The 10,678-nt window shown below is 40.2% G+C and overlaps 1 pseudogene; it reads right to left on the bottom strand.

Annotated features, from left to right (window-relative positions):
- Window positions 1-3,689: 3,689 nt before the first annotated feature.
- On the bottom strand, window positions 3,690-4,575 carry LOC101982728 (annotated as a pseudogene).
- Between the last annotated feature and the right edge of the window lie 6,103 nt (window positions 4,576-10,678).

Here is a 10,678-nt window from a genome sequence, read left to right as displayed (position 1 = left end):
GTCTGAGCTCACTTCCTCTTCCTCCCAGCATTCTGTTCTGTTTACTCCACCCACCTATGTTCTAAGCTATGAGCCCAAGCAGTTTGTTTATTACTTAGCCAATGAAATCAACAGATTGATATATGACACTCCCACATCATTTCTCTACTGGGCCTTAAATTCCTTAGCCACAGGGTTAGGGTTTATTTGCATTCATAACTTAAAAATGGATGAAAATAAGATTCTGGACAAGTTAGTTTTAAGGAGAAATGACCATATGAGGTAAATTGTCAAAAATGTAACTGCAGTGTAAACCTAAAGAGTTAGACTGAATGCTATCAAAACCACCCAAGATTATTATAATTATTTTCAGGCCATTGGGTTTATTTCCTGCTTTAGGCTTCAGTATCTTGTGAACTGATCCTGTGCAGAAACAATTACAAAAATTCTGCAAGTTGAAGGTAATCTTACAGATTTCACAGTCCAATTATTTAGACATATAAACAATTATCTCACATTTCACTAAGGTCTATTTCTGACTGTTTCTGGATGTTTGTCATTTCTGAAAATTAAACTCTAGCTACTTATTGAGCATAACAGTATAGTAATCAGGAATAGCATCACCAGAGAGTGGATTTAGTCCACTAAGTTTAGAGACAAATGCAAAAGCTGGGGAGGAATTTGCATCTCAGAATCCTGGAATCCTATGAAGGAAACTAGATGAATGTTTCCATTAGCACAGTGCCCTTCAGTAAAAACCAATGCCAAGGCTAAGTACAGTGCTGCTGTGGACTAATGGAATGCCTTTCCTTGCTTATCTTCCTGTATTAAAGTGATAAATGTATTTGCAAGCCTTTGCAAGACTTCAGAGCTCTCAAAAGCAATGGTTTTCCCTTTTAAGACAATTTCAAAGGAAAAAAAATCAAACACTGAACAGAAAAACCGTGGAGGCAGTACTTACACAAGGAGATGTATTTCTTCGAAGTTAATTATAAAGGGGGGAAGGGACCCTGCTTTCTACCCATTTTCTCTCCAATTTGTCTTTTTTTTATTTCTCCTGCAAACATGGTTTCAGGGCCTGAAAGAAGTATCTCCAAGTGGTGACGTCATTTGTAGACACATGATTCAAGTCTTGATTGGTGAAATATAGTGCTTTAAGACTAAGAGATAATGAAATCAAACCACCACTTGCCATTCATGCACTCCGCATCTTTTCCTGCATGGGAAAGGGTTGTACCAAACCATCTGTTCAGCTGCTTTCTGGAAAAGTGATACTCACTTGTTTAATGAATTGTTTAATTCTTCTCCAATAAGAACTTATTGAGCTCTGCTGTGTCTTAGACATTATGTCATAGATGATATGATGAAATAAGAAATTTTTGTACTTAGTGATTGTTGGAGTAAGGATTAGTTTATTGTGGGCGGGGCCATCCCTGGGCTGGTTCTATAAGAAAGCAGGCTGAGGAAGATATGGGAAGCAGCCAGTAAGCAGCACTCCTCCATGGCCTCTACATCAGCTCCTGCCTCCAGGCTCCAGCCCTGTGTGAGTTCCTACCCTGACTCACTTCAGTAATGAATAATGATATGGAAGCATAAGTCAGATAACACTTTCCTCCTCTAATTCCTCAAAGAGGAAAGAAAAAAAATAAAATAAAAAGAAACTCTTGATATCCCAGTGTGAATAATAAACAGATAAATAGGCATTTGCATTACAAGGTTATGATTTCATCTGTGGCATGGAAGCAGACGATATAGCCCAGCCTTGATAACACAGGAATGGAGAATGCTCATCAAGACAGTTCATACCAGAGGACTGAATTCTCATCTGTAGCTGGCTCCTGTAGTCCTCCAAGCCTGACCATCTCTTTCTCTAGTTAGGATATTGACTTTGCCTTTTATTCTACTGGCAATGAACACTCATGGTTGCTTCTGGTGGAATTTTTCTCCCATGCTGGCTATTAAACCTAGTCGTCTGTGCATAGTACTCAGCTACTGAACTACACCCTTCTTCATCTACCCACAAAAGTAGGGGGCTTATCTTATTTTCTGTTAAAAGAAATATTCCTTTTAGCACATTTTAAAAGAAACTCAAATTATGCACATAGCTATGCATTGATTTTACCAAGACTCTCAACAAAAATATAAACAATAGACAAAGTTTTCATATGACAGCAATGTAAATTATAGGAGAAGCAGGGACCTATTCTGCATTCTCTCTTTTTGGCACAGAGGCAGGGAAAAAAGATGAATATGCATTCAGGTTTATACTTTTAGATGTAAATTCGTGGAAAATGAGATTTCTTCACTCGACTAGATCATTGCAATAAAATTCACCATCTGAATCATTATTGTAATCTCACTAATTATGTATATATTGGTTTCAAATATGAAGTTTCTACTTTGTAGTAAAATATTTGAATATTTCAGTTCAAATATTTTAAACTAAGTATATTAATATAACTGTTTTTATTCAAATTCTCAGAAATATATCATAATTGATGAATACTTAATGATTGAATTCTAAGACTAGAATTGAATGGATGAATTTTTTTCTTATATATACTTTGCTAAACTTCCAAACAGGTGGATGAATTTCTCAGCAGATTATTGATCCTATACCCACTGGCAGTTTATAATAAGCAAAAATAATGCAGGGAACTGAGCAATTCATTTAGTAAACATACTGTGTTCATACTGTGAGAGGTGACAAAGATGGGTCAGGGACAGCCTGAAGAGTTGCCTTCATGTTTCAGAAATCTTGACTCAGGCAAAACAGGATCCTTGGCTTTCACACAGAAAATAATTTTCAGATGAGCTAGTATGAAGCATAGTCAGGTTTTATTAAAACACATTCTTTTCAAGCAGGTGTAAAATCCGAGTTTGAGGCTGGAGGGAAAAGCACAGCCCTTTCCTTTCTCTTCTCTTCCTTCACCATGCAAAAGCACAGCCCTTGTTCTGTTTTACCCTTCCATCTCTGCCACATAAGGACCATGGACAGAGCATCACCTTGGAGGTAGTACTGGCTTTCACAAGACACTCAGTCTTCCTGCTTCTTAACTTAGATCTAACCTTTCAAACTATGCAAAGATAATCTCTATTGTTTATCAATTTATCCACTGTCTGATGTTTTGTTACAATAGCACAATGGGTCTAAGGCTATTAAGAAGGTAAGGAATGGCTACTTTTATATTATGTGGTCTTTTTCACAGAATTGCCTCTGGTGCTGCTAATTAACCCAAGCTCTATTAAAGAGCAGAAAGGTATCAACTACTGAGTTATCTTTCCAGCCCATTGCTTCATTTTCTTTTTCTTTTTTTTAATAAAAAAAATTGTATTTACTTAGAAGCATTCAGAATGTCAACAAAACAGCTGCAATTTTTTTTTTTTTGCAATTACAGAGTGGTATTCAGTTAACAGAACAACAATTATCTTCATATAAGCTGCATCAGAGACAACTGAAGATGAAAAAAAACCAAAAACAAAACAAAACAAAAAAAACTACCGTCCCCATATATAACTAATTTGTGCTGTGCACCAACAAGAACCTGCTTTAAATTTCCATGCCAATTTACAACCCCCAGACTGTAGCAGGCAAGGTTAGTGGCTATTGAAAATACCACTAGGACAGGGCTATCTAAAGATACCTTCGGTAGTGTGTGAACTATACAAAAAAAGACACTGTACAGTTTAAAAACAAATCTTACACAGCCTTACATTTCAATTTTTTTCTTTAAAAGGAGTGAGTTGTGTACAGGGGGGTTAAATGCTTTATAGACAAGAAAAAAAAACTGCGCTAGAACCAACTTATTCATCATCATCATCTTCTTCCTCATCTTCGTCTTCCTCTTCCTCCTCCTCTTCATCCTCTTCGTCTTCCTCATCATCTTCCTCTTCCTTCTTTTTCTTGCTCTTTTCCGCCTTGACCACCCCCTTTTTCGCTGCATCGGGTTTTCCTTTAGCTCTGTAAGCAGCAATATCCTTTTCGTACTTCTCCTTCAGCTTGGCAGCCTTCTTTTCCTAGGGCTGCTTGTCATCTGCAGCAGTGTTGTTCCTCATCGCTCCCAGTTTCTTTGCAACATCACCAATGGATAAGCCAGGGTGTTCTCCTTTGATTTGGGGGCGATACTCAGAACAGAACAAGAAGAAGGCCAAAGGAGGCCTCTTGGGTGCACTGTGATCCTTGAACTTCTTTTTGGTCTCCCCTTTGGGGGGGATGTAGGTTTCCATTTCTCTTTCATAACGAGCCTTGTCAGCTTTGGCCATGTCTTCAAATTTCCCCTTTTCTTTAGCAGACATGGTCTTCCACCTTTCTGAGCACTTCTTGGAGAACTCTGAGAAGTTGACAGAAGCATCCGGGTGCTTCTTCTTGTGTTCCTCCCGGCAGGTTTGCACAAAGAATGCATACGAGGACATTTTGCCTCTCGGCTTCTTAGGATCTCCTTTGCCCATGTTTAGTTGATTTTCGTCCGCGAGGCACAGAGTCGCCCAGTGCCCGTCTGGCTCTCGCTTGCCCCAGCGCTGTCTCTATGGAGCTCAATGTACTGCAATGGCTGTGAGAGCGGGAGCCAGACGCAGCCTCCTCACTCTCTCCGCTCTGTAACCTGCTTCATTTTCTTATTTCTACCTTTAAGCCTTGGCATCTTCATGCTTATGCTGTGTAGATATCTCAGGAGAGAAAAACTCCTTCATAATGAGCAAGAATTAATATCTCTGTATTAGCATTCTCTGCAGTCACATAACTTACGCAATAACCCCCCTTTCTCTCCATCCATCCATTCACACACACACACACACACACACACACACACACACACACACATATAAAGTCCAGATAAGTGGTGATAAAGTCCAGTGAGTGATAACATGTTGGGTCAGGATGAGTACTTAAAGACCCTTTTCCCACTGGCTTTAGTCAGTGTTCATTCCTGTTCTAAAGGCTATGTCATTTCTGCTGGAAAATGCTGTATTTATGGAGAGAGAGAGAGAGAGAGAGAGAGAGAGAGAGAGAGAGAGAGAGAGAATAGGAAAGAGACATAACCATAAGGATGTTTTGATTTCAATTGGACATATGAGATGTATAAGAACCATCTCAATTTTGATGTTTTAGTATATGCATCTTAGAAATCGAAAGACACAGTAATGTAACAGAAAGTAGAGAGTGGGTGACCCGAGTGGGTAGAAAGTCACTGGCTATAACAGTGGTGCCAAGTGATTCGAATTATTCCATCTTAATTCTCTCTTTAGGGGACACCGGATACTACAGTTCTCCTTTGTATCATGTCAATTGCTCTCATTTGTAAATAGCTTTAAAAAACTAAAAATGAAACTGCATTTACTTTTCATTTCTCTTCACTAGTCTCGGTCAGTTTCATCTTGGAAAGAGCTGTACCTTCTGGCCTCTCTTAGGAACCATTATTTTCATGGGGAGAAAAGTGATCAATTTTCAGGATGCTGTGCAGCCTAAAAGACTGGCTGGGAAGGGGGGAGAGAGCACTGTCTCCACCCTCCCCACATGAACTCATCTTCCCCATGCCCCAGCCTCAGAACAAAATGTTAAGGTGTAATCTTCCAGAACATATTTTAATCCAGTTAGTAACAGGGCCATTGAAATCCTCAGTCCCTTCCCTGCACTACAACAACTTCTCTGTCTAAATGATCTGTCCCTTGTTTGAATTTGGTGCTCATATAGGGCCAAGAAAATCACCAATGTAACATTGGCTACCCACATGGCAGAATGCTATGTATGTGTGTGTATGCATGCACATCCTTATTGGTAGAAATAACTCTCAGGTGGGCAATATTTCCTTAATGTCTATAGTAGTTGAAAGATCTCAAACTCCCACTTAAACCAACAAGAAATTTCACGAGGGAGGTATCACCTGAGTGGGAATTGGCTTGGGAGAACAATGGGCAAAACAGCATCTCCCAACAGAAGCAGTGAAAAGCCAAGGATGCTTTCTTTCCCATGTTCACAGAAGCCTGGCGTTCAGATGTAAGGAGCAGGAGAATCTAAACAAAAGCATTTGGGAATACTGTCTAAATCTCCCTTTCATATTTTTGACTCTACGCCCTTCTTTGGCTTTCCATGGGAAATAGTGCTTACTCTCCAGTTGAGGTAGGACAAGCTGGTAGGATATGATAAAGAGGCAGAAGCAGGAGGACCATGACTTCAAAATAGTACTGATAAGAGAAAATAAGAAGGGACCTCTATTCTGATTCCCTATAGGGACAGCATTGTGCCCTGGTTCTTATTACGTAGTCCCCAAGAAGCTGCTTCTCTCTGTCCTTCCTTGTCTCTGGTCCAGTGTTTCTCACTTGGCTTGTTGCGATGGCTGAAATGTAAAATGTCTCCCATGGGCTCAATTATTAAACAGTACCTGGTTAGTGGTGCTCTCTGGGAGATGTTATAGAACCTTTAGAAGCCCTTCTAGGAGGGGTTCACCACTACGGATAAGCTTGGAGTGTGAACAGCCTCCTCACCCAACTCAGTTTGCTCTTTCAGCTTCCTGTTCCGGGTTGGTGACGGGATCTCTCAAGTTCCTGTGGCAGGTGCCTGCTAACACATCTCCCCTGCCCCTGTGGACTGTCATTCTGAAACTGTAATCCAAAGCAACAGCAACAGTAGCAAACACACACACAGGAAGAAAATCTCTTCTGTAAGTCATGGTGTTTCATCACAGCGGCCGAGTAGTTAGTCCACCTGTATCCAATTCTAGGGGTGATGTGGGAGTCCCCTCTGTGTACTGCAATTACCATTAATGAATAAAGAAAGTTCTTTGGCCTGTTGATAGTGCAGAAATTAGGTAGGTGGGGAAGACAGAACTGAATTCTTGGAGGAAGAAGGCAGAGTCAAAACAAAACAAAACTGCTTTGGATCCTCCACCAGAGGTAGACGTGCTGAAATTTTGCTGGTAGGCCACAACCTACAGATATACAGATTAATAGAAATGGGTTAAATTAAGATGTAAGAGTTAGTCAACAAGAAGCTAGAGCTAATGGGCCAAGAAGTGATTTAATTAATACAGTTTTGTGTGGTTATTTCAGTTCTGTGTGGCTGGGACAAACAAGCAGCCCCTCCTTGTTACATAGGGGTGGACCTTTCTGATGGCCACCATTCCTTACAATGGACAGTGACCTCTAAGTATAAGCTAAACAAATCTTTTCCTTCCACAAGCTGATTCTTGTTGAAGTATTTTCTCATAGCACTAGTAAGGAAACTAAAACAGAGGCTTAGAATAGACCCTTGATTGGTAACTCACTGCACAAGTCTGAGCAAGTGAATGAGCTTTTTTCATTTATCTTTATAATGCAGCCTCTGATAGCAAGGCCATCAAAACATAAAACTGCAAGAAGACGATCTATGTAGGTTATATGTTTACAGACCCAGTAAACTGGTATAGCTGCAATAACACTGAAAACATGCTACTTCCCTGGCCTTTTATCCTGACGCTAGCCAGCCATGTTCACCTAAAAAAGTACGCTAAATATCATGATAGGTCTGGATACTTAAAATGAATACAAAACATCAAGAAACCACAGAATAATGTAGGCTCTACTGGGCTTAAATAAGGCTCCATATGGCTGTGTCCTCCTCCATCAATGATGCCCAAGATAAACACCTTGAAGTTACATTTGAATCCCCACTCTTATTCCTAACTTCTAATCATTAGTGCATCCCATTGACTGCCACCCAAAATATACCACCTCTGCCTTCATGTCTTCTGTCTCTTCCTTTGTTACTCTAAACCATCTCATCACTATCTTTTGGTCCCTGAAAAGGGACCCTCAGACCAACACTGCTGTCCGTCACTCCATGAGGGTGTTTTTTTTTTTTTATTGACAAAGAACACATTTGTTCCTGATCCACCCTCCCTTGCTCACTGCTACATCAGTCAGACAAATAACAGTATCATGCTCATAGTGGAAACTCAACACAGATTTTGTAAATGAACTGCAAGCAAGGATCCCAGGGGCCAGACATTTATAAACAAGCATGAGAATGCTTGCTTTAGTGGTTGTACCTTCCAAAACAGAGCAGGAATCCCTTAGATCCAGGATATTTCACAAGTTTTCACTGGAGGCAGCAGTAGTTACATATGATAAATCAAAAAGTCAGGTCTATGCTGGGTACAACTTTGCCATCCCCAGATATCTCTTACTGGATCTGTTTACTGAAACTTCTAAGTTTTTTCTTTTGTGATTCTGTTTCTCATCTGTTGAAAGTCAGTGGGCAATGGCTGGCATTGTATACAGCAGTGAACAGTAAATCACGTTGTTTCTCTTTAGTGCTGTTATTAAGATGTGTATCTTATTTCCTACCCTCTACTTACTAGTATTCTGCAATGATTCCAAATGTGTTCTGTCCTTGTGCAAATTTAAAAGAAGAGGTTTGTTGTATTAAACTGCTAACTGCAGATGACAGCTTATTATATTAGCGTTTTTTATTTTCATCACCGGGGTTCTCACAGCAGGAGCCATTTGCATCTGCACCTACTTTACATTGGCATTGCTGGCTCCTTATTCATCAGAGCAGAGCGCATATTTAGAAACTAAACAAGTATTAAATGCAGGATGTTCCTCCTGGATCCCAATGAAGTAAACTACTGCAAAATCTTAGACACTAAAATCCCTGTGCTTGGACTTTCTAATTATTGCCTCTTCTTATCTGAATGATCCGAAAACGTGACCTTTACCACCAATCAAAATCAATGTGACATTAACTCAGCCAATGCAGAATAGGGTTGAATTAAGTAGCCGATGTGGGAAACAATTGGAAAATATGCATGAAGTCATGCAGACTCAATGAGGTTATTTGCAGCCTTTCCCAGAGTTGTTAGGTGCTTAAAATTGTAGCATGATGTCTTTTTATCTTTCATGTGTGGAAGAGAAACTAATAGTACTAAGACCTATCAACTCTGAATTGGTTGGTAAGTGAGAAATTCGGCTAAGGCTCACTGGATCAGATGCCAAATAATAAGATGATCATCAGTGCCCTTGAAGTACAGAGCACAGGTAGACGAAGTGAACTCGCTTGGCTTGCAGATGGATTTTTGTAGAGCTTTGGAGATATGCTGAGGTGTGAAATGGGGGCTCATCATTTACTATCCACAACTACATTGCATGCACGCACACACACATACACACACACACACACACACACACACAGAGAGAGAGAGAGAGAGAGAGAGAGAGAGAGAGAGAGAGAGAGAGAGAGAGAGAGAGAAGGAGCAGACAGAGAGATGGAGAAACACATACAAAAATAGAAATACAGAAAAAGAGAGGAGAAAAGTAATAGTGTCACCAGGGAAATTCAGGTTCCCCTTTAGGTTCTCAGGTTCATTAATTAAAAAATGTTTTTAGAAAAGACTCAGGAGGAAGCTCAAGGACCATTTTCTTAGGGTGTGAAAGAAATATAAGGCAGCCTACTGAAAATCCCAGAAACTATCAAAAAAAGGAAGATGGAGAAAGAGAAGGAGAAGGAGGAGAAAAAGAAGGGGAAAAAGAGGGGGAGGAGGAAGAGGAGGGGGAGGAAGAAGAGGAGGAGGAGCAGGAAGAGGAGGAGGAGGAGGAAGAGGAAGGAGAAGATGAAGAAGAAGAAAAAAAGAGAAGAAGAAGAAGACGAGGAGGAGGAAGAGGAGAGGAAGTTATACCCCATAAGTTAGGGTCTGAAAAATCCAGCATGTTAAGCAATGGAGATGAGTGCAAAGGAACAGAACTTCAGGGAATGAGTGTGAAAGCCCAGAATGTCAAGCTAAACATTAGACCTTTTGAGTTATAACTTACAAAATTATGCAACAGGTTAAGTGAGCAACTGCATTGAAGAAGGGTTTCTGGAAAGGCTAAGTGAATTATTTCATTAAGGGGCTAATTATTCCTCCCATATCCTGAGCATGCTATAGGGGAATTAACCTTCCAAATGAGTTCTTTCTTAGCTAGGTGATTGATTGATTGGCTGGAGATCATTTGATGGGTTTTCAGGGGAGGCAGCAGCAATTACAAAATGGTAAATGATAAATCAAACAAGCAATGCTTTATTCTTCACTCTGGTACATTAACTCCCAAAGAAGGAGACCATAGTATGTCACTTTAGAAAGTCATGACTTCATTCAGGGCCAAATGTAATCAATTCTTTTGGTCAGAAGAGAGCAATTTCCCTTAAAGGGACCTCTACAAATCCCTAGTAACTCCATCTTAAGGAGAGGCAAATGTGAACCTTCCCTTTCTAGTGTCATCAGGAAAAGAGAAGGTGAGATCCAAAGTGGGTCATGAGGCAGCACTCTGTCTACAGTGGTCTACAAGTCTGATGCCCAACTGTTCCCACCCAGAGACCAGGCAAAAAACCCTACATCTCATATGCAGGCTTTAATCTGATTTCTGTAGAAACATGAGGCCAGTCACACAGACATAAAACAAACCCCTTTCCCATTCTCATGCTAAATTTTAGAGGCAGAGATGACATTAAATTAACTTTGCTTCTCAATGTCACCTCGGGTTAAAGTCCTTCACTCTTTTAATATATAGTGAGGCTACACCATATCTCCCCTGCCAACTTGTGTGTCCTAGAGGGAAAAAGGAAAAGAAAATGATGAAAGAAGCTCAGCATAAATCTGAAATACTCTCTACACTCACGTTTTCAACCAAGAACAGGAACATTAGCCTATCTCTTACACTAGGACAGCCGTTGATGTCTTGAACCCCC

Source organism: Microtus ochrogaster, chromosome 1, assembly GCF_000317375.1.
Source record: "Microtus ochrogaster isolate Prairie Vole_2 chromosome 1, MicOch1.0, whole genome shotgun sequence".
In the NCBI taxonomy this organism is placed as follows: domain Eukaryota; kingdom Metazoa; phylum Chordata; class Mammalia; order Rodentia; family Cricetidae; genus Microtus; species Microtus ochrogaster.
This window is presented reverse-complemented; position numbering and strand designations above follow the sequence as displayed.